This window comes from Bradysia coprophila, unplaced genomic scaffold, assembly GCF_014529535.1.
Source record: "Bradysia coprophila strain Holo2 unplaced genomic scaffold, BU_Bcop_v1 contig_297, whole genome shotgun sequence".
Lineage (NCBI taxonomy): Eukaryota > Metazoa > Arthropoda > Insecta > Diptera > Sciaridae > Bradysia > Bradysia coprophila.
Window position 1 is genome coordinate 4,607,670 of NW_023503555.1, and position 25,394 is coordinate 4,633,063.

Sequence of the window (25,394 nt, forward strand, 5' to 3'; positions counted from 1 at the left end):
CTGGACGATTTTCATCTCCATTTTGCGTTGCTCATGCGTGCGAAACATTTTACTCTCGATCCGTCATTTTATGCTCATTTTCCATATTTTCATAACAAATGGGAAATTGTACTAGAATGAAAATCGTCTCTTTCAACATCAACATCAGCCAGCGAGTGAAACACATTCATGTGTATACAACATGAAAATGAAAAAAAAAACCAGATTCATAGTAAACTGTTCTTCAGAACGAAATCTGTGAACTTCTCGCCAGTTCTGTCCGTTGATTCAAACCGTATGGTTTTCCAGCGTAGATAAACGGCTGTTTGTGTATTCAGTATTTTGTATACGTCTCGGTGTCAAGCGGTTTTACATGAAGGTTTTTTTTTATCTGGTGGTGTTTGTCGTTGGTTATGCAGCTCGTCGGTGTGTTCCATAGAGTATAAATGAGTTTTGTTTGGGAAAGGTGAAAAATATAAATAATTCGTTTCGATGACAATACACACGTACAGCTTCCTATGAATATGGAAAGCTGCTGTGGCTTTGTCAATTCGAAGAAAATAGGATTTCGGTGCTGAATATTATACGGATTTGTTGTGTGGATTTTCTTGTGTAAATTTGTAAATTTGGTTGGTGTTGGTGTTATAATTTAAGTGATTTTCATCTGAATGAGTGAGTCGATATCTCAATAATTGTTTTTGATAAAACGAATGAGAAAATCGAAAATTTAATTTTTTTTTTTGTGTAAAATTAAGCCAAGACATTCCCGCATTGTGTGCACATCATCGATAACACTTTATTTTTTTCAACAAACGATTTTTCGATTTGAAATGTAAAAACGAATAAATCAACAAGTTAAAAGTGAAAATAAAAATTGTCATTGGAGTAGAACGTAATACACCAAAGGGAAGAGCAGTGCTGAAACAAGAGTAAATCCACATCAAGTTCACAACGTTTATCTTCGCAGTGAGTGAGTGATTGTTTTCAACTTTTTAATTTTTCCCATTGAGAAAACATTTTTCCAGCAAAAATCTCACAGAAATGAGAAATCATTCGAAATATATTACGTACACCAGACCGCACGACTTTAAAGTTTTCCAATAAAATTGTTTACTCCGAAAAAAATTATTTGCATTTTATGATAGAGTCGGTTACAATTTTAAAATTTGAATAAGTTTCGCTTTACCGACTCTAATGTATTCCGGAATAGGAATTATGTGCGGTTGTTTTTCCACTCTGTTTTGTTCTTGTTTCCATTCCTCTGGTTCCAATGTAAAAACAACCAGCCTTGTATCGACATCGCAGCTCCGCTGAATTGATAGTATAGCTTTTAACTCAACATACGTAACGGTTTTTTTTCTTCGTTGTTGCCTTTCTTAGGTGATATCGTTTCCTATTTTTTTCCCCCGTCTATTTCTTCTTCTTCTCCTTTGTGCGACGATATATTATTTCCATATATTTTCTTTATAGTACCATCTTACCATTATGTTATGGAGAATGGAGCTGATTTTTAATATAAAAGGATTTTCTTCTACACATGAAATTCATGTAGCACGAGGTAGTCGTACATGTATGTATTTCAAGTAGAAGACGAAGAAAAATATATAAGAAAAAACGGAATTTCGATTGGAGAAAATTTAGAAAAAAAATTCTTTAGAATTTTCGTTTTTTGAATTGTCACGTTTATGTATTCTTGCATGTTATAACGCTATAAGGTCGGTTTTTAAGTAAACATATAAATATAAAATACAATGATTGATAAGCGGTAGCAGACGTGAAAGCCGAAGTGAAACCAATCAAAATAGATTTTTTTTTACAATTTATATGACATCTGTTATCCACAGCGACGACAAATATAAAGCGATGAGCGCTGCTTGATCCGATATTATATACAAAAATGTCTGTTTAAACTAATGAAGTAAAAGATTTTGCATCAATTTATAGAATATACTTCAGATCTAAAGAAGTAGCAGATTTTCTACGGATTTTCCGACCTTTTTTTTGCGAATTTCTTAAAAAAATTTCCTTATTTTCCCGATTTTGTTTTCTTTAAATATTCGAAAATGTTGGGAAAAGTAGGAAAATTTGGGATAAAACGGGAAAACGTTTCCCCAAAAATAATCAGTGGAAACATTCAATAAAACGATTACACAAAGAAAATACTTCACTTCCAGTTCTAGGCTTGAGCCAAAGAAGATAGTTTTAGTGTTTGTGCTGATGATCCAGTCATGTTTGAAAAGCTCTAAGAAAATGTCTTCAGTTTTGAATTGACAATGGACGAGGTTTTAAAGAAGAGGAAGACTTTAAAATTAGCGACGACTCTAGTTCATAAATTTGTTGAGTCTTATAAAGTTTTCCAATAAAGCAAAAAATTAGGAAAAAAAAATCTCGTTCGCGCCTTCAACAACGGGCGGCTCACTAATGCAGTCAACGATTTTTTTTTTCTTATTTTATAAGAAGAGGAATACATAAGAAGTAAAATTAATATAACACCGACTTAGGTTATACCATGTAATCTTCAAAGTTCATTCAATATGCTAAGCATTATCTGGATTTCGATTTTCATCTATTTGATAAATAAATCAGAGATGTTTGCCAACGGCTTAGTAGCATATTACCAATAACCTTTTTCGGCGGAGGAAAGAAAAATTTGTTGTAAGTGGAAAATGCCGCTTGTGCTTGACATAATATGCAAAATATTGGATGGAAAATAAGGTGTCCTTATGAAGATGTAGCTTGTACATGAGATGGCAACGAATGTTTTGTTCGTTCTGACGGATTTTGTTAGGCAAACATTATTTTCGGTAAACTTTATTCCATGCAGTTGAAAGTTTATTAAACGATCGACTTCATACTCCAATTTTGTTAGTCAGATATGTTGAAAATAAAGTCTGGGTGTCTTTTAATATTAGCTAAATCTGTATAAACAGGAAGCATATATTGTCATCAAATAATCAATAGATCTGTAACCTCGTTTGTTTTGATGCAAAATCTTCATTAATTTTTAACATTTTCGTAAGTGGACATCCACCAGAGCTTACTTTTTCTGTTGTTTTTGGTAACAGATGAAAATATGGTCAATATAACATTTTTCTGTCGTGTGCTTGCTTTGTCGTTCATTTCATCAGTAATTAATTTTAAACTTCATCTAGCTGATTGTTGGATGGGCGTGTTCCAAGACTGCTGGCAGCATTCCCCTGTTGTATGGCCAGAGAAATTTTGTTTGGCGCGAATATCACCCGATTCTTCAATAAGCATATTGCCAAGTTTGTGAATGAATTGTTTCGTTTCTTTACACCATGGTCCTATAGTTTCGAAAGCTAGACCAGCGAGAAGAAAATATTGGATGCTTTAATCTGAGTATAGTGACTGTGTTTGTGATTACAGGCGCGTTCAGCTGCTGAGCCTGCCTTTTTGCTTGTTGTATTCAAATATGAAGCTGATAATGTCCTAATGCCCTTCGACCAAGGCGATAGAGTTACACCGTCCAGCCGCTCTCAATCATCCCGTGAAAGTCCAAGCGGTTCGAGATCCGAACTGTGGTGAGCCGTTGTTAATGAGTAAAGCATTTTTTCGGTGCTTTCCGTGTACAATATGTGGTCTGGCCAGTTAATTAAATAAAAACCCTTTTTCAACTTAATTCCAAGTGAAAAATGTACGGCAGCTGAATTGGTGAGATAATCAACCGGAAAGTAAAGACGTTGATCATTGTTTCGATCTACGAGAGATTGAAGTGCGTCTGCATAAATATGCAATTCAAAAATACCATTTCTCAACGGACCGTGGTGAGCCAAACTACGATTCTTCTACTTCTTTTGTTTACAATAACGGTGAATGTCTCATGGAAAATCTGTTACTTCTTCAGTTTCATTATATCTTTTGATACATAAGAGAACACTCTCGCAAGAGCTCACAGTTTATTTTCGTCATCGTTGCCGATAACAAATGCTTAGCTCAACAATAATAACGATTTCTATAAAATATTTCGAAATTGCCGAAGAGCACAACATAACGTATTCCTTTCAGATTCAATACACAAATCTATCATTGGAATCGATCACACCTACTCTTAAACAAATTACCCTACAGCACTATTCATGCACATGCACAACATATATTTTCATTTGTTCAAGACGAAAGTGATTGACATAAAAAGGGTACACTGTGTACTACACAAGAAACTTTTCGTGCAAGAATAAGTTTAGTCAATTTGATTGTATGCTTTAGGAGTTTAACTCTGTGCAAATTTGCGAACGAGATGGGGCTTTAATCCGTAATATTTAATGCATAGAGGTATAATGTAGCATTTCATCGTAGATTTTGCACTGATTCTTTTGAAGGAAGTGAGTAGTGTGTTTTTGTGTGTTTGTCTATAAATCAACAGAGCATTGCAATTAAACATAAATGCTAAAACAGAACACCATTTTCTTATTACCCCACGAGCTTGTGTACCATGAAAATTCTATGAAAATCATTTTCCCAGCTGACAGACGAACGTTAAGATCCTCCCCAACACACAGTTCGTACATTTTAATGATTCCGTGAATGGCGAAAAAAGCTGAAATTTATTTTATTTCATCTCACACTGGGGTTAAAACACACATTATATCCCACACTCCCTCCCCCTGTAACGTATAAACATTGTTCTCATTTCGTATATTCATTAACTTTTCGAATAAAATAACATTTCACACGCCACGCTGATGATGAGTGAATGTGCGTTGTTGTACCTACTGATTTAAACGGAACGAAAGCCAGTTATTGTATATTTGGTGAAAATTTTGATAAATTTAATTATCCACCAGTGGCATAAAGTACCTTATAGGTACATTGTAATTATGGAAAACATTTTCAACGATTTTTTTAACGATCTCATTAAAATGTTTTAATAGTCGACAGAATAATTACACGGTTTTCAATATCCAAAATCATTTAATTGATCCAAAATTTGAACTTCTCACACAATTGAAAAGTAATAACTTTTATAACGTTTTGTTCGAATCAAACTGGAGAGCATCTTCAGCGTTAGTTGGAATCTTTTTTAATTTTTAAACAGCTGTACATCACTGTTGGGTGGATGGTAACATAGCTTGAGAGAAAGTAAGAAATTAACAGTCATCTGTTCGTATCTGTTATCGACAGAAATGAAAAGAATGACTCTACTCTTGTCTTGATTTTTATAGAAGAAATATATGTTAAAATGAGTGAAGTAGTAGATTTGAGATTTCCAGCTACATCTTCTTTGGCTACGTACCGATTCATTTTGAGTTATTCCTTTCGTGCTTTCCAATAGACTGGCGTCAAAATATAGAAAAGAGTCATTTGTCATGAAGTTGCCTATTAGTTAACTGTGAAGAGAAATGTTAAGCGGCGACGAGAGGCACCACTAATTATTTCTGTGTTATTGTATATTCAGTACTTTCGTTGTCTAGATAGTAGATACGCTACATGATTTGGTTCTCTCGTTTTGAACTACGAACCTAAGAACTTCACAGTGTGGAGTCTAATTTATTGCTACTACATGCTCTTCATTAGAACAATTTACCAAAATTTTCAATTTCAAACCAAAACAAACCACTGACTCCAACCACTCAAACAATGGTGCCGATTTTAATTGGTCGTGTTGCCGTTTTATTTCATCATTTTTCTCGCACTATTGTTTAAAACTGAAACGGATGAATATCCGATAAGGATGCCTCCATTGATTCATTAAAGCGCACTTGTTTGAACCGATGAAAATGGTTTTCGAATTCGAATGACACTTTTCTGTCGCGTTTTCATTGTTTGATGAAATTTAATTTGAATCTGTTTCGAATTTTAATGTTTTTTACGTCTGGAAACATGAGTGGTTGGGAAGTAAAAGAAAGGTCAGGTGTTTTGTGTTTATAATTGAAAAGCGGATTGAGAATTTAAACAGCTATTCATGTGCCTAAATAGAAATTTTGTGCAATAGATGCGGAAAATGTCAACTTGAGACGAGGTTATCAACAAAAATTGCCCACACTTGCCACGTCTCAACAGTCTGTCGCAAAAGCATTCTTAATATAACGATGCTACTCTTAGATTTATTCATGAGCATGTTAGACGAATCATAAGAAAAATGTAACTGTCAAAGGTGTTCGATGTTAAAATCTGCTACATTTTTCTAATGAATCGCTGAACATACGCCTGCATGACGTTAAGTGAGTATATTGAGAGTATTTTTGCTGCTGCCCGTTAACACGTGGCAACTGTTGACGATTTTCATTGTCGGTAACATTTCCATTGCACTTTAGTCTTTCAGGGTGTGAACGGTGGGCTGTGGGAGAGATGATGGTTTGTTGTTGTAGTGTTTCGGCGAAACTCCCACTTTTAGCAGATAAAATAAAATTACTTTGGTCTATATAGGAGTCTTTCCAGGCAAAAAAAAACCTTTTCGCACTAGTGCGATAATTTAGTTTTCTGTATTCTAAACCTGCGTGTGATAATATTCCTCATTACAATATCACAAAGAGGCGAGAAACAGTTCAATTCCGTAATAGAATGACATAAAATGATTATTTAAGCAGGGGCTTATTCAATAGCTTCTATGTAACGTTAAGAGCTGAAATATTTGCATCCAACTGGAGAAGGATCCTCCAACTCAGCATGTAAATTATGATAGTACCTTCAACAAATTTTACACGTTACTGCATTGTCAATTGTAAAATTAATCGTTTACAAAAGAAGCAGCATGCACTTCCCACTAATTTTCCATATTTTTTCAGCACCAAGAGTCCTGAAAGTTTTCAACAGCTACTCAAACAACTCTGGTCCCGTGAATTACATTACTTGCAAACCTTTTACATCAACTTTATAATTTTTAATTGCCACTCAGTATTAAGTTTGCGACACGACCGAGAGAAGAAAATCACTTTGAATACAGTTTTTCCTCGTAATTTTTTTTGTATTTTTCCCCCATTAATTGAGAGTTCGTGTTCGTAGAATTTTGTTTGGCGTAAAGACTACATGGAACATGTTCTACAGTATCAAAAGTGTTCCTTTGACCTTTGGTAATGACATCTTTTCCAACACGATGCAACACAATGAAAATAGATTAAAAACAATCGATATGCTGTGCTGAAAGCACCGTTTTTAGACCCGTACGAAGTACTGGGGTCTTATAGGTTTACGCATACGTTTGTAACACGTCGAATTGGACTCCCTGAGTAAGGGGAAACCTATTGTGGTTGTCCAGAGATGCCAAATCAGCAAGAAAAAAAATGTCCGTCTGTCCGTCCGTCCGTCCGTCTGTCTGTCTGCACGATAACTTGAGTAAAACGCATCCGATTTTGAAAATTCTTTTTTTTTCCCGTTTGGTAATGTCAAAAGACAGGCTAAGTTCGAAGATGAGTGATTTTGGATCGACCCCTCCTGAGCTGGGGCCCAATAAGTGCTTTACGGTTTTTCGAAGATATCTCCGGACATTTAAACGCTATACTCGTAAATGATACATCGAATGAAAGATATTTACAATACCGATCGACAAAAAAAAAGTTTATGGAAATCGGATGACCGACTTGTGAGTTAGACCCCTTGGTGTGAAACAGGCACAGGGCGGCAAGCCGTTTTTTCTTGTAGGTCGGCCAAATTTGAACATATTTCGTTCGTTTTAGCTTTATTAGATAGGTATTGACCGTACCAATCAGGGAAAAAAAAGTTTATGAAATTATGTTCTCCGGAGCGTGAGCTAGGTCTCTTGGAGTGAGCTCTTATCTGGCTACTCGGCCGTACAGTGAACGTGGAGTATTTTGTCAACATCTCGAGTAAATTTTGACCGAATTTCATGATTATTTTTTTTGTTTGAAAGGTATTAACGAATGTAAAGCGTCGGTACTATTTTCGGTTTCCTAACAAAATGGCTGCCGGCGGCCATATTGGATTTTATTAAAAGTGATATAAAGTGGGAAAAATGATGCTTAGAGAGTTTCTGTTAACATGGAAATAATGTGTTAAGTGTGAGGGGTTTCAGGGATTCCATATATGGACATCTATATATACCTATATACAGCTATATTGACCTATATACAGGCATATAGAACTATATAATAGCATATTCCTCTGTGAAATGTTTATTTACAGTGAAATATAGGTAAATATAGCGGTATATAGCTGTTTAAATAGGAATTTATGAAATTTGACTTCGTACGGGGCTGTCTATATTGCCTCCGGCAATTTAATTGTATATGATAACAAGGCACAGAGTGGATAATGTAAGTGATTTAAAAGGAAGAATAGTTTTTCAGCAGAGAAGAGAGTAAGAAGTAAGAAGTAAGAGAAATGAAGAGTTTCACATTAAAGGCTTTTGATACGAATAGGTGTTTCGTACGGGTCGGCGTTAGCTATGTTTTTTTTTTAACGGAACAATATTGCCAGACAAATAACCCATATTGAAATTAAGTGTATATACCGTTAAGTGACCGTTAAAAACACATTTTCATTTTCCATTAAGCCAGACTATTTCATCACTACAGCGCATATTGCTAATAAATAGTAGTGAATTTATGATTGCTAATTGACAGTCGCCATTGAGCCAACGTTTGATGTAGTCAATTCATTTACTGTGCACTTGATACACAGACTAGCGTTTCTTGGAAATGTGCCAAGTTTTGAGGTGTTACTTTTCGAGATGCATTCAACATTTTATCACTACGATTAAATGGAATGGTTATGCTGAGTTGTTAATTAATAATTAGAATTCCTAATGGATAATGCTGTTGATGTGCTTATGGGTGCAACGGAATATACTCATAACAGCGATCTCGGGATGTATATAACATAAAAATATTTTCTTGCAGTTGGAGCAAATAAAGGCTTTTGCATCCTTCGTAATGCTGTAAAATGAAATATTTAAAAAGAAAACTTTAAAGCGGAAGTGCATCATGCTACGTTCCTCCTCTTAAAATTTTCTTTGTGAATTAGACTAATTTCGTGGAAGTAAAGACGAAGCTTTTGACGAAGGGAATTAAGTGATAACAAGTTTCACTTGAAACAAATGAGCAGTAAGTCTTTGTCATCATTTTATGCAACATTGCAACTTGATATTTGATCAAAGAACATTATCTCTATTTTACAACCATGGTAATGAAGTTAAAGAACATATTTTACTGAGAATTTCGTTGTAGATGTATACAATGGATTAAGTATTCAATGAGCCTGCTATACATTTAACTATACTTTTGATGAACAACTACAATTTTAAGAGAATCTTTTTCCAAAGAAGTCATTGCAAAATATGTCAGATGTGCTAGAAGTCAGTGGGACGTACATTAGGGTGGGCGCACCGGCACCAGTCTTCGGACAAGTACCATTAGTCGTTCACCTATTATTCTTTCATTGACAAACTTTTTTTAAGGCCAGTTCATACTCGCATACATTTTTGCGATATATGCGACCATGAACTGGCCTTAATGACTGAAAAGAACAGACTGGTAAATGTCAGAAGACTGGTGCATCTAGAACCAAAAGATTATTCACTGAAGATAGCAAAATGTATGTTAAAACAAATGAAGTAAAAGATTTTATATTTCGAAGTGACTATTCGCAGGCGCCTGCCAATAGCATTTTCTTTTTACACAGGCTATTGGCAGGCGCTTGCCAATAGCATTTTTCATTTTACAAAGACTATTTGCAGGTGAAATGGCCTTCCCATAGCATCTACGTTCATATTTTGAATAGTTTTTTATTAAGAATTAATAGGAATTTCCGACGGCGGCAAAGTTAGAACTTCCTATTTTTGTTCAACGTTTTTCAAGTGATTATATTTTGCATGAAAAACAGATGTTACAAATGAACAAAAAGAATCTGAAAAGAGCGTTAAACTTTGAAATATTTTACTTTAACAATCCAAAAGAAGTTCAAAGTTTCGAAAGCACTCCAAAGCACACAAACCGATACGGTGTTTTGGCTTAATACTTTTAGCTACAATAGACGCATCAATGTGTTTAGATAGAAAAGCCTTTATTACTCGGTAGCATAGATAACTAGCTCAGCGGTTATTAAAAGAAGGTTGTTAAAAGAACGGTTTAGAGGATATGAGTTTGTAAGTTAGATGAGGCGCAATTAGAAAATGTATGCGTCACTGACTTCGTTATCAAGCCAGAATGGTTATAACCTATTCTTTCAATTAGGAAATATTAAAGTTTCTATCGCAAAAAGCATTGCGATTTTGTTCAAATCTTACGGCGAATTGTAGTCGTTGAATTTCATTGGTTCAATGTTCATTTCGACTTCAACACATTTTCGATTTTAACAATTGATTCTTCAGCGAAGAACAATATATGTCGAATGAAGCTGTTTTTTAAAGTCTTAGTTACACATTTGTGACGTAATACGACTATCGATCTCACATCTCCCTGTAACACTATGTCATCAAAATCCTTGACCCTTCTTCCTCTATAACGGCGATACGTAATGTATGTATCTAAGTCTCGTAGCTCAGGTTTCCTAAGTAGAACAGCTAACAGCTATCTAAGAAAATTAAGAAGAATCGACAAGCGTATCGTTAGAACTTTGATGCAAAATCTTTTACTTCATTTGTTGTAACATTTTTGTTTCATTAATCGGATGTCGTGTCGTCGTTTATTAGACTCGCACGATACGAAGTAAATCGTGAGAGTCTATATGTTTTGCCCACCATCGTGTAAGTAAGTGAAATAATCGAAAACGGCCTATATCGTAGTGGGCAATTATTATCAGTATGATATTATAAGACGATTGAGCCATGTCCGTCCGTCCGTCCGTCCGTCCGACCGTCCGTCCGTCTGTCTGTCCGTGTGTCGTTACTTTAGAAAAATATGATGAAAGGACGGTTGAAGCGACACACTCAAACTATCCAAACTTTTGGTCCCGATCTAATTGACTCTGCCCATCTACAATTATCACTTGAGTCTGGTAAATTGATAGAGGGTGAGCATTTTCGATCAGAACTGAAAGTTTTATAGGTCACAGCGTCTCGCGCAACGACACACATCACTCTATTCAGATTTTTAGTCCAGATCGAATTCACTCTGCCCAACTACCATTCTCACGTATGTCTGATATGTGATAGAGGGTGAGCCTTTTCGATGAGAACTCAAATATTAGTATCTGAAAGTGGCCAGCAATATGCTTCAACGAAGATGTTCAATTATTCAATAATAGTAAATAGTAAATAGTAAAAATATTCAGTAAATTCAATTACGCAATGTGTGGAAATATTGCGAAATCATGCGAAATATTGCGAAATTGGTGTGATAGTTAACTTTCAATAGTTGACCATCAAATGTCGAACAATCTAGTAGCTAGCGGATCATACATTTTAATCAGTCAATTCATGACGCTCGTCCAGTTAACATCTCCGCTAAAACATTCTCCCTCAAATTGATAGTCAACTATCAATAGTTGATAGTTGAGAGAGAATGTTTTAGCGGAGATGTTAACTAGACGAGCGTCACGACTTGACTGATTAAAATGTATGATCCGCTAACCCTACATTGTTCGACATTTGACAGTTGACTATTATGTGATTTCACAATTTTACCATAAATTTCGTAATTGAATTTATGTAATAAGGACTACTGCGATTGTGGCAATTGTAATAGCAATTACACTCAACTACGAAATGAGTGGAAATATTGCGAAAAATGTAGTTTAGGAACGTGCGAGTCTATTGCTAACGCGCCTGCCGCGTCAATCTCCTCTTGTTTTTTAACGTTGTTTTGACTGCATAGTAAAGGATTAGCCGTTTTCGAAGGGGTTTGTTTGATTGTTTGTGTATTCTATTGTGTACAAAACATTGCCGCGAATAAGCGAAAATCACCTGTCTGTTTACGTTCAAAATATTTTCTCAACTTAAAAATGGGATTATGTCTCGTTTCCATATAACGAACAACATACAAACGAAACTCCAACATTCCCAAGCATATAAGCGCTTTATCGTGATTTAATCATTTCAACCGCACAAAAGCTCCATGTTATTGCACACCATAAAGGTATATTCTACATGAAGAATAATATTGTTATAAGCCAATACAAATCCTTATACACAATGAAATCAATAAAAATAAGGAATTACACTACACTACACAACGCACACAGTCATATTAATATGTTTCAATTTCCAGCAATTTATATTTGAGCACAAATTTCGGCTCATCATGCATTCGAAATGAACACTTTGATTGAACGAAATTGCGTTCGCAGAAAAAGTCATTCCTTTTTTTCGTTATTTATATAAATGAATCAGGCACACATCCATACACACACTCCAAAAAGGAAAAAAAAATTGGCAGCATCACAATGAGAATGACAACAAATGTTTGACAATTTCTCACTTCATTTAATTCAATTTTCACAGAGCATGGAATTGAATGTACTATAGAATTTACATTCTCGTCATTATTTTTGTACCTTTATCTTCTATCGATTGATGAAAAGGAAATGAAATCCATTAAATTGATGAGAAATCGATGACTCACTGTCATGGAAATAATATTATTGTTTTTCTATCAAATGCTGGTATTGTATAATGGAGCTAAGATTAGATCGATGATTTTGATGAATTGATTTTCTATACAATCGCCGTTCGATGTGGACCGTTCGACAGTAGCAATAAAAAATTTCACCATCGGGCTATGGAATTTTGTTGAACAGAAGCAGTCGAACTTATAGACTGATGATGACAAGGAATTTATGTCAACGCAGATGTTAGGTGTTAGGTAGGACTCATCAGAATCTCACAGAAGCTGTACAGTGTACATCTCATTGGTATCGAGACTCAAAAATGTATTAATTAGTGGTGAGTAGTTGGAGGTAATTGCAGATACCTTCGCACCCGTATTTTTCATTACTAGCAATCAGCAGAACTTTTCACTTTTCTTGCCTAGCCGAGAACCAGCATGCCTGCAGATTCGCAAAGGCAGCGTTACACAGGTTTAAAAACAAGAACAAAAATTTTTGTTGTTGACTACGAAACCAGCAAAGAAAGAGTTTCTCTGCTTTCGTTCCTGATGGCTCCAAATTATCAGTAAAAGTGTTTTTGACTTATATTACATACGAGTCCATTTTTATAGAAACGACTAGGCATCTGTTATCGACAACTTCGAAAAAGGCAAACGATGAGCTCTGAACGTGATGGTATCTTATAAAGTGAAAATTTAATTAAAACAAACGAAGTAAAAGATTTTGTTTCGAACACAACGCGATAAGTTACAGATTTAGAACGTTTAAATATTCCCGAGAATATTCCTATTGGTTTTTCCTCGATGTTTCTACGTATCATAATGCATTTGGAGCACATACATTACATAAAAATTCAATTTTCATAGCTTTCAGTCCTTTGAGCTCAATGTTTTCCTCATTGAAAAATAATCGAAAAACAACAACAAAAAATTCGCTTTGTTACAAATGTGTGTGTGTGTGTGCTGATAATATGATTTCCCCTCGGATTAGCGCAAAAGTAGAATCAATTATTCGGACTTAATGACTGAATGAATTCTGGGTTAACAAAACCTTTATATCCTTGTACAACAACCATAACCATTCTTTGCGGCTATAACGAAAAGGGTAAATGTCTGTTTAACTGTCGTTGTGTAAAATTTTCCATTTTAAAAATTGTCCGTCGTGTTTTTCTGTAAATGGAATAGAAAACACCGAAAAGGCACCAGTTATGGCAGACAAAAGTGATCGATCACTTATTGTTGACGGGTTTCATTATGGTAACGTCGATAGAGCTGAGCAACTTTTAAATAGAAATGAGAACGGAAAAGAGACGAGAAGAAAATAGAATTAAAAATGCTTAGATAAAATAGAGTTCTTCTCACAGGTCATGGCAGGACTTCGATTTTTTATTTGAATCCTCCACATGTCACGTATGCTCCCTTGTAATAAAAAAAATATGCAGCCATGTTAACTGACAGAATAATCCGCTGGCATCAAATCGAGACAGTATTTCCTGTCCTGTTTCAGTCCACCTACAACCTAATACAACCTTTAATACATCACTACAATTTTCACTTCTTCGTGCATAACGACGGTAAGGGCCTGTAGTTACCTACAAGCCTTCCACCAAAATGATCCAGGTTCGATTCCCATGTTGCACAATTCCAAATGGAATTTTTCTAGCGGATATATTTCCTAGCCTACATTTAGGCGAGATGCGAGATGTCAATTGAGAATATATCTTTCCTCAAAGAGCATACTTCACGGCGTGATTAGGCAGTCACGTTAAGCTGGTTGTTCAGACTGAACCTGTTATCGGCTGTCAGAAGCTGTCATTGAGGTTTCTAAGCAAGCAAACGAAGAAATGAAAATTCCACATAACGTTGCAGTCTGGGTTAACAAAACTTTTTTTTCACCCTTGGAGGGACCCAACGAGGGTTAGTAAAATATTTTGGTTCGTGTTCTGAATAGAAATAATACTGAATTTCAAACGGTGGTTTTATGAGCGACTGAAATGTACACGGGCTCTCGGTCTATCAGTGAAACAGTTAAGAATACATTTTCGCTAACAGTATATCTAGCCAATTTTTCTATAGAACCACAGATATAAATAGAATGCAATGTGCCCAAATCGATACGATTTATGCGAGTTACCTTCATACTACACAGCCTACAGCACTCCATTTATTTAATGTGACACCGATCAATGCATAATCATAAATCAATGTTGGAAATTGAAATTCATATCCCCCGGCTACGTAGCACCTAATTGAATTTCTTTGCTTATCAAAACCTACACAAGCTTTATGAATGAAAATCTTACAAACATTTCCAATTCCAAAGGTGTTTCGTGACCTATTAAGATAAAAAAAATACACCCGAAAAATCACCCATGGTAAACATTCAACCGTACTTAATCTGTATGGCACAGTCTTTTACACAGCCGGTAGTAATGGTCGGTTGGCATGGATATGATCACCCTGCATCACACTAAAAATATGTTGTATAAAAAGGAAAACTTTTCTATTACTTGCATCGGTGTAATATGTAATGTTTCCATAAAATATAGGTTTAGAGCTGTGTGATAAAAAAAATATTTCATGTCCCGAGAACATAGGATAGAACTACCAAATACGAACTCATACTGTTGTTTGTACCCTATATTTGTCTTCTATTTTGTTCGGTCGAACGATGGAATTAAAAGACAATAGATGCCTCGTATTTCAGTAGGTGTTCGTATTTGGTAGTTTTACCCTATTCAATATACGAACTACCTATGTAACAACATTTCATTTTTAACATAGCGCGGTAACGAAAATTATTACAAAATATTTTCTAGAATATTGGATATTTTGTTGCGGTAAAAATGCTTTCAAAGACAAAGACCGCTGGTCTGAACGATATTTTCGATATTAATTTTCGTTTTTAGTTCGATTCGTTTTTAAACATTTTTCAGAAACCAACGACGTCGTCGTTAGAAAATCACAATTTTTATTTTTATTTCCCTCAATCGTTAAATTTATAAAAATTGAATGACTGAGTTCCACCCATATAGCACAGTTTCTGCAACGACGATGACGACAAGTTAAACTTTTGAAATTTATTTTTCCTCTTAATCTCTTTCCTTTGATAACAAACTTGCCATCAACGACAAACAGAACTTTTTCTGCAATTCCGGAACAAAATTCTCTACTTTTAAGACATCATCGATTGGATTTCTTGCACCATACAAACGAATGTGATAAAAACTTTTGTCGCACTTGAGTTAGTTATTATTTTTACCTAAAGCTGATCACGTTCAGGCCGACCTAATCCGAGCGCTAATATAAGATTTCAGATTCAACACGAACCTGACCTAATTTGAATCAGTTTCTCATTTCAGGTTCAGGTGAGCCTGAAAATTCGCACCAAATTCGTTCGGACAAACCCGAACCTGATCTGAACCTGAGTTTACGAAACCTGAACCTGACCTGATTTAATTCATTTCATTCGTTTTAGGATCAGTACAGGTCAAACCTAGCTTTCGCCACAATTTCATATTGCTGCATTAATATATCCGAAGTGGACGCGATGGTTATTCGGACCCATTTCGTCTGGGATGGATATATACATGGTTTGAAAGGTCTTTGCCAGTAGACATCAAAACAGGCATCACACGGTCTCGAGCCACACCTGGTTGCTGGTGGAAGATCTCCGAAGTTGGAAAAATAGTGTTTTTTATCCGAATTTTTTGGCCGTCATAAATGATCGTTCCGGGTGAGAGTGGGCTCGTTGGAAAGCTGAGCTTAAGTACTTTCGGGTCATGCTTGATTAGATTCATTGATATATGCTTGCAAAAATCAGTACCAGCCCAATCCTGTCTAGAGTTCACACAGATTTTGAAAAAAATTTCTTGCAAATTTTTGCAAGCATATATCAATGAATCTAATCAAGCTAGGCATGACCCGAAAGTACTTAAGCTCAGCTTTCCAACGAGCCCACTCTCACCCGGAACGATCGTTTATGACGGCCAAAAAATTCGGATAAAAAACACTATTTTTTCAACTTCGGAGATCTTCCACCAGCAACCAGATGTGGCTCGAGACCGTGTGATGCCTGTTTTGATGTCTACTGGCAAAGACCTTTCAAACCATGTATATATCCATCCCAGATGAAATGGGTCCGATTTTCATAGGTGGATTTTCAAAAGAATCCCTCATATTGACTGGAACAATTTTGAGCATTGCCGATCTATTGAATCAGTGAGATTACGATTTGTTGTACTGATGGCAGATCGTTCATTTTTTAGTCCTACCTCTTTCATCAGCGCAAAATAGTCCCTTTTCACGGCAATGTGATAAATATTGTCCAACAGTGATGCGTCATACCCATACCCTGCCGTGTCAATAACATTTCGGTGTTACCAAGCTGTTCCGAGCGGTATTCACCCAATATTAAAAATCTCATAAGTAAAAATTCTGCGGTCTCCAGAACTCGAACCCTATTTTTGTTAATTTTTTTCACAAATTTTTCACAATTATGAAAAATAGCCTCTGCTCGAAACTCCAACGAAAAAAATGTTGAATGTCAAGTGGTCGGATGGATGGCTGTGGAGTGGGAACAAAGACTCATTATTTTAAAGGTGAAACCTCTACAGTGCACTATTCGTGCATTATCTACCTGCCTTCGGCTCGGGCTATAAACTTCCCATCTATCTATCTTCTACCTATCTGTTTTTCGCATTAGCAGATCAAATTATTTAACAGTAAGCTTGCTGGATAAATAACTATTTGCATTGTCACGCAAGCGACAAATGCATTTTTCAGTTGACAGTGGAACATTTAACGGCTAATGAAAAATGAATTGCATACCGCGTTTATTATACGTATCGCAATCCCATTTAATTGTTTACTGAGTGCTTAACGCAATTACGTTTAATGGATTTCCGAGATTGGATATATGTCTCAAGCTTTCTGCTGGATCGTTCCAGCTTAATTATTTCAAGTATGAGATATAATTTCATTAGAATTATATTTGCAACAACTTTTGAATGATGTCTGTAATCAGTAGAGCTTTAAATGGAAGAGTATGAGCGAATAAATCTGCTCAATAGCTTACATGACGAAATGCTATATTGCAGGACTTTGTAGAAATGTTTGATATTTATGTTAGTGGAATGGTGGTGTAATTGACATTCTGCTCAGAAAAAGCAGATTACGATGACATTTCCTGGAGGGCTATGGACGATGATGGTTCCCTCCTACTACTTAACTGTTTAGAGACGACAATTGTACATCAAGGTCATTAAATCTGATAATTAGGTTTGTTTGATACTAAATCTTTTACTTCATTCATTTAAACATAAATTTTTCTATATTAGACCACATTTACTGGTCATCGCTTACTTTTGTCGTTGCTACCGATTAGAGATGATTTGCGATAATAACAAGTCGAAAGCGTTGCAAACATTTTCAAACAAACTTATGATACCGTGTCAGCTTATACCCATAATTTGCTCCGAGTATCTGGTCTCCTCAGCAGGATTTGTCCACAAACGTCCAATTGAAACCGTTATTACTTTTGCGGAATGAATAGATTTGGTGACTTTTTCCAGCAAACGCCTGTGATTTAGTAGCTTACTCAAATCCGAATAAAATAGACTAAATGACTCGAGTTCAGTTGGAGGATTAGATCAGTTATTCGAAGCTACGAAATGATGACTGTTGAAGTAATAGATTTCGTATCAAACAAACGAAATTGTAGATGTAATGATTATACCACGATAGCTACCGCGAAATATTAATTGTAATGTAGATTAACTAATGTGTGGGTTAGGGTTCGTTCATTTGAATTCAAGTGCAATGTCAGACACCTACAATTATTTATTAATATCATGCACTGACAACTCATTCATCACACCATCCAAACTCTGAACATTTTCAATTGCAAAATCCATTTATTTAAAGATTCCATTCATTCGTTTATATCGTACAAATCGTGAGCAATTAAAAAGCACAAATAACTTATCCCTTCCTCGTCCCGTCCTTTATTCATTCAATCATTCATTGTACATACATCGAATAAATTCTATTATCCAGCCGCAACACAATGGGAAAGAGTAATTCAATAAGCACACAACTATAGATACACACAATCTCGGGGAAACAATGTAATTTTATTTAAACAAACCTCACTTTTTCATTATTAGTGGTTGTGTCATTAATAGCCAGTCAAGAAAAGAAACGAACAGAACAAATGTTCGGTCCATTAAATCAACAGCATAACATATTTCCCCAACATACCTTTTTCTATATGGTATTGCTGTTGCCCAATGATTATTATGATTATTACGCTTTTTCGCCCATTAATATCAACGCCAGCATATTGTATCGTATCCCATTGAGAATATTTCATTGAAAAAGAAAAACAGACAATAACAATGGAGATCTATAAATGCCCGCCGGTGAGAGCACATATATTGCTTTATTAAAGAGTTTCGGGTTTGTGGACTTTAACGCCGGTCAGAGTTAGTCGAAGCAAGAAAAAATAGGAGCGAAATTTCATCCATAGATATACACAAACTGTGAGTGTGCCTAATCGTAAGGAAAAGAGACGGTAAAAAAGATAAAACCCATCATCCTCGAAACAGTATAACAAAACTGAATGGCTCGGTATGCCTGCAGCATTTTTAAAATTTATAGACGTGTGTTCACAATATTTGAAAAGAAAAAATCTTTTTATAGTGGAAAGGAATGTGCCGTTTGGGCTAAATACACATATTTTCCTTACATTGGGTTCTATGAGTGTTCCGGGTTTTTTCTCATACATTTTGCTATGTTGCAGACGTTGTTGAATGAATACTTTTTTCTACTTCAAGGGTTAGCTTCAAAAGAATTTTTTTATCTATTCATTCATAAGTTGGTGGTTCCGATAAATTTATCCATCCGCACCTTCATACAAATATTTTACCAATGAATCATATCAATGAAATTTTCGAAAAAAAAATTGTCACCAAACGATGCAGATAAGCTCAGGATAGTAATCTTTTTTCGGCGACGTCAAAAATAAGCGATAAGTGTGACAATATGTAGGAAAACGTATATATGTTGAAAGTAATGAAGTAGAAGATTTTGCATGAAATATAGGGCGGTACGGTAAACAGAAAAGTATTTTGATGAAACATGTTCATAACATAGGCGAGAATCAAACGAAAGTAAAGATAAAAACATATGGCGCATAGTGCCGGACTTGCCATACCCGAAGGGCCAATTATATTTTTATCTGAAAAAAGACGATTTTTCTAATTTTACTGGACATTTCTCAAATTCTACGGGCCTGGTAGTACAGCGGTCAAAAAGCTTTAATATTTTCATACATTTTCAGACTTGAGTCGTGTGTTATAACTCACACCAAGAAAGCCAATATTATCCTCCAAATATTTTCTTGTAAAACACTCAAAACAAGGAAAAAGATCCATTTTTCTCTATTTTGCTTGCTTACTTTCCATATTATGTCTCGACATATCGATCATAAATTTTGAGCTGAACGTTCCGACGATATGCCCCCACAGCCGAGATTCATTGGCTTACTATAGTTTACTCTCAACGCTATCGTCATAACTGTCTCGTGTATTGTATACAGTAGGGTGGGTCAATTTTCCCAATTTTAAAATCCACAACCAGTAGGGTGTGTGGCTGGAAGAGACGAATCGATCCGCATCATTAGTTTTTGATGTCCGATTACTTTTGAATATCCCATGACAACTTTTACGAGTTCAGCGCCTTACTTAGTTTTGAGATTTTTGTAATTTTTTTTTTTCGTTGGATTCTCTTCAAATAAGTAAGTTGAATACTCGTAATGATAAAAGAAACTAAGCGAAGCTTTTTGAAAAAAAATGTGCGAAATTTGCACACTTGTTCCACAATTTTCACATAAAAGTTCATAATTTTCACACAAAAAATCCATTTCGGTTCATAGTCTCGGTTTTTGTTGCTATCTTGCAAAGAAAAAATAAATTAAATAACAGAAATCAACAAATAGTGTGAGTGAGGAGAGTGAGTGGTCCCACTTGATCACATCGTTTATCGAAACTCCTGTCGCGTAGCAAATATTGGTCCGATTGAAAAACTAATTGCTGTTCCGGAGTTCTGAGGTCATGTGCTCCGAAGAAAATTTAATAATTTTTCTCTTGATATTACTAACATTGGATCTATTGTAACGACATTATAGCGAAGCATTTTCCTATTGACAAGGTAAAAGAATAGTAGACGATAAACAATGACTGCCGCAGTACCGTTCCAGATGATGTTCCGCCTGTAGAGCCCCCAGAAAGACGGAAAAAATCAGCATTTTGGCACCAACTTTTTTTCAAAGACTTCTGTAGGCTTGCAGCACAACTGGGTTCATTTATATGTGGAGCGATAGTGGGTGAGGCCAGCTACAACACCACATACTCAGTTCCGTGGAACACCGAGGAAGGCGGACTACGAACATCTGCTTATTTTAGACATAACTCTCGTGGATCTACTCGCACCAAGCAGTGCGTATACTCTGCCTGTAGGTCTTTCCAAGGCCGATATTCGTACAACATTACGAAATTTAAAATAATCTTTTCTTGAGTTATTGCCGAAAAACTGTTTTCGGTACCCTCTGACATGTCTTTACTTTTGAACGCTTTTCACAGAAAATATTTTTATTTTATTTTTCAAAAAAAGGAAAGATTGCTAGTATTGAATGACGAGTCCAACGAGGTATCACTCATTGAAATCGGAGACCGCTTGTTCCCAAAGTTAATTAAATCACCTGAAATTTTTGGCGGTAAGACTCCTAACTATAAAAAATTCCAATGACTGACTTTTATTTTCGTCTGCTAACAAATCATCATACGCCTGGCTTATAGGCAGGGACTATTTTTGAGAAATCGGATTTCTCAAAACTATCAACTTTCTTAGAAAACAAGCTTGAGCATGTTTTGACCCCTCAGCGTCGCTACTTTCCATTTCTACCATTATAACTACTCTTACTCACTAAGAGTAACCAAATGTGACGATTGTGCATTGTTAACAATGTAATACAGAACAATCAGAATGTTAAGTTTAATTGTCGGAAGTAATAGAATGAAAGATAAAAAACATTAAATCGATAGTACTATTTGTTGATTTTTGTTATTTACTTTACTTTTTCTTTGCAAGATAGCAACAAAAACCGAGACTATGAACCGAAATGGATTTTTTGTGTGAAAATTATGAACTTTTATGTGAAAATTGTGGAACAAGTGCGCAAATTTCGCACTTTTTTTTTCAAAAAGCTTCGCTTAGTTTCTTTTATCATTACGAGTCTTCAACTTACTTATTTGAAGAGAATCCAACGAAAAAAAAAATTACAAAAATCTCAAAACTAAGTAAGGCGCTGAACTCGTAAAGTTGTCATGGGATATTCAAAAGTAATCGGACATCAAAAACTAATGATGCAGATCGATTCGTCTCTTCAAGCCACACACCCTACTGGTTGTGGATTTTAAAATTGGGAAAATCGACCCACCCTAGTATACAGCCTAGGTACACAGCCTTGATGTGATAGATTTTATATTGGCGTACACTTCCTAGCACCATCGTCCAAAAATTCTCATTTTATTGTAAAATTACAAATTTTTCCTCATAAGGCTCGAAAAGAAAGAAACTGAAAGTTTTCCTAAAAAAAAAACGGTTGCGTCTCCCTCCTCTCTAAAGTGCTGTAAATCCTATCAGCCCATTTTACCTTTCATTTTTCTTTTCATTTCTGTTTCTACATGCACGTTGCTTCAATACCAGATCCTAAATAAACTGAAGCTTTTAGTCGATCAATATGCAAATAAAAACAATGGTTGGTAATGGTATCCGATCTGTATCTCTGTATATACAGCAGTTATACCTGTATAATTCTATTTACTCAGTAAAGCGCACGAAAATTGGGCATATTTCCAAACTTAATATTTTCGTAACATTGGCACAAATAAAAACATTTGTGATTTACCCCACCGCACCATTTGGGTTAATCAAATAAGATGAAAAGATGAAGTAAATACATCATCGGTTTATGCTTGCTGCTGTTTTAGGTTTCATTTCTTGCCAGAAGGAACGTCCCTTTAAAGGGAATGAGCCCGCAGAGTTAACCTTAGAATTAGTTCAAATAAAAATGAACATGAAATGGGCTACAAATTAAATGAAAGATAAGAAGCAGAAAAATTGTAATTCCAACGCTGTTCACATAACATTATTTTCAACTTTGGAATACATCTGGGGGATTAGAGCTTTCTGAGGAAAGACACTCGTCGCTTTTCATTTGAAGGAAAAATAGTTTTGACAAGTTAGGAGTTTACGCGGGAGTTTACGAGAATCTTTGGAAAATTCGAGAACATTTAAAGAGTTGATCTTCGGTAAGATTCGTTAATTTTTAGCAATCTCAGTAAGTAAAACTCCTAACAAACTAAGGACATGTTACCTACCTTAGACATTAGATGTGAAGAGAATCAATAAACTTATGAAAAGCTCACGAACACTGAACGTTTCCACTTTTCATCTCTTGTTAAATGTGCAATACAATTGCTAAAATTTTCCTATGTGCAGAATAAACACCAGCTGGTGTACAAACAAAAACACCTTGTAATGTAAACAATTCAAAGACAGCCTACACACAGTGCATTTCTTCATTAACGTCATCTATGCGCGCACATAACACGTATGAATGAAGTAAACTCATTGTTAAGAATGTGTTTTGATTGTTTATCATACAATAAGTGTGTGTTAGTAGATCCAGCTGGTGATATTCAGCTGGTGCTCATTCTGCACATAGGAAACTTTTAACAATTGTATTTCAGTTTCCAAATCGAAATTCAAAGAATTTCAATTTCAATTTTATTACCAAAAACATATCCACTTACTGTATCACGACAAATTATATTGACTCCCATCCTAACATTCAACTGGGTGTAATGGATACATAATATACCAATATCGTATATCACTTGCATAATAAGCGAATTAATTATTTACGGAAAAGTTTACCTTGTCTGCTGTTGGTTGAAATTTTAATCGCAAACTTTTCTCTGAAACCACATATTAATATGCCTCGAAGCTGTTTGTAACAAATTGATTGATTGATTCGTGTGATATTAAAATAAGTAGAGACGACGTTATTACATCCTCTACATGGTATGACACTTTAATATTGTTGATGTTTCAACATGATCTAACGACAAAATTGAATCAAATTATTTACGTTAATGAAGCAAAAATGTTTTCATATATCCGGCACATAATTATAACACATACTGTGCAAGACATGCATGGTGTAAACATGTTTATTAACATAATTCATTAGGGGTTTTGCGACGCTAAAATGGTATGTTGTTGCCTGTACTGTCAGCATTCTTGGTACGAGAAGGTGTACAATATATTGAAACAAATGACGGTGGCTTAAAAGAAATGTTTATTGCGCTTTGATGTTCAGAAGAAATTCCCTTACAGAATCCTGAATAAACAAAAAATGTGACGCTGGAACGACTAAATGGGATGACGCCTTTTTCAATTTAGTCGGTATAATATACACTTCGAACTATATTATAGTAAGTAGTTCGACGTGTATGTCATTTTATCGACGGATGAGGTTGATGTTAACGATTAGCCTTTTCATATTTCCGGGTTCATGGCAGAGATATACCAATTCATTTCTCTGCTTTATATTCAGTCCCAGTCCCAAGTCCTTCTTGCAATTTTCTTCTTTAAATAATCTAAGCACTAATAAATCGTTTAAATTTAACTTTTTTAAAACGGGGAGTTCGTGTCATGTTGTCATGGTATAATCATTCAAATCTGTTACTTCTGTTGTTCAAACTACAAACTACAAAACTGTTTGCTCCTGGTAGAGTCTCATAACCTCATCTAAATCCGCACACAATAGATTTAAATTTCTCAAATAAATTGCTAGTTAAAGATTTCAGAGTAATCTGAGTCTTCGAACCTTATTAAATGTAATGTCAAATCTAGTGCTTCAAATCTTAGAAACATGTATGTGTCTGCGAGTGGAATCTGTTACTTCAATTAGTGGCTATATAAGACCCCAGTAACCAGATTGCATCGTTTCTTATTATCTGTACAGGCGATAACAACAGATGTCATTCTTCCGCGTTAGGCTGAAACACCGTATCGTATTGTATGTGCTTTAAAGAGCTTTCGAAAGCTCTGAGCTTCTTTTGGATTCCATTGATAAGAAGAATATTTCTGTGGAATACGAACGAGGCTCAAAGCTCTTTAAAAGCGAAGACACAAATCAAAGCGATGCGGTATTTTGGCTTAAAATGACAGGTGATTAAGATTATGTCCGTATGTAAAAGGTTACATGGAAAAGTCTTAACCTTTAAAAAGCTTTCGAAAGCTTTAAACATCTTTTGTATTCCACTGGCATTCGCATTGGTGTCTTTGCTTTTAAAGAGTTTTCTAAAGTTTAAGCTTCCTTTGCATATTCTACTTTACAATGGAATCCAAAAGTAGCTCAGAGCTTTCAAAAGCTCCTCAAAACACACAAACAATGGTATACCGTTTTTCGGCTTACCATGTCAGAAGGGTCGTCGAACTATTGTCCTCCATTAGACTCGCATTACAAATCTGTAATAAGTTGCACACAACCGTCTAACTTTGTAAATTCCGAACGTTGATTTCATGATAACTCACTCCAAAATCCAATTCGTCTAAAAACAGTGTTGGTTTATTGGTTTGGCAAACGAACTGAATTAGCGTTCGACTATTTGATTTTACATTTATAGCTGGAATTATCAATGCAAGCGGTACGACTTTTCTGACACCATTCACTGATATACCTATAATATAATCCAATAATAGTAAAAGTCTAGATTATCGATTTATTATAATATACACCATCCCAGACAGCTGTACCGTGCTGCTGTATGAATATCGATCATAAAATCTATATATTATTATAATGAAACTACCGAATGTATTTCT

The 25,394-nt window shown here is 35.3% G+C and overlaps 1 protein-coding gene across 2 annotated transcripts in view; it reads left to right on the top strand.

Moving 5' to 3' along the window:
* Positions 1-267: 267 nt before the first annotated feature.
* LOC119078566 (monocarboxylate transporter 2) overlaps positions 268-25,394 on the top strand; it is a 116,257-nt gene continuing 91,130 nt past the window's right edge. The window contains exon 1 of one of the 2 annotated variants that reach the window (XM_037186137.1): positions 268-949. The gene's annotated coding sequence lies outside the window, so the exon portion shown is untranslated. The remainder of the gene's footprint in view (positions 950-25,394) is intronic. The other variant, XM_037186139.1, reaches the window with a different exon arrangement.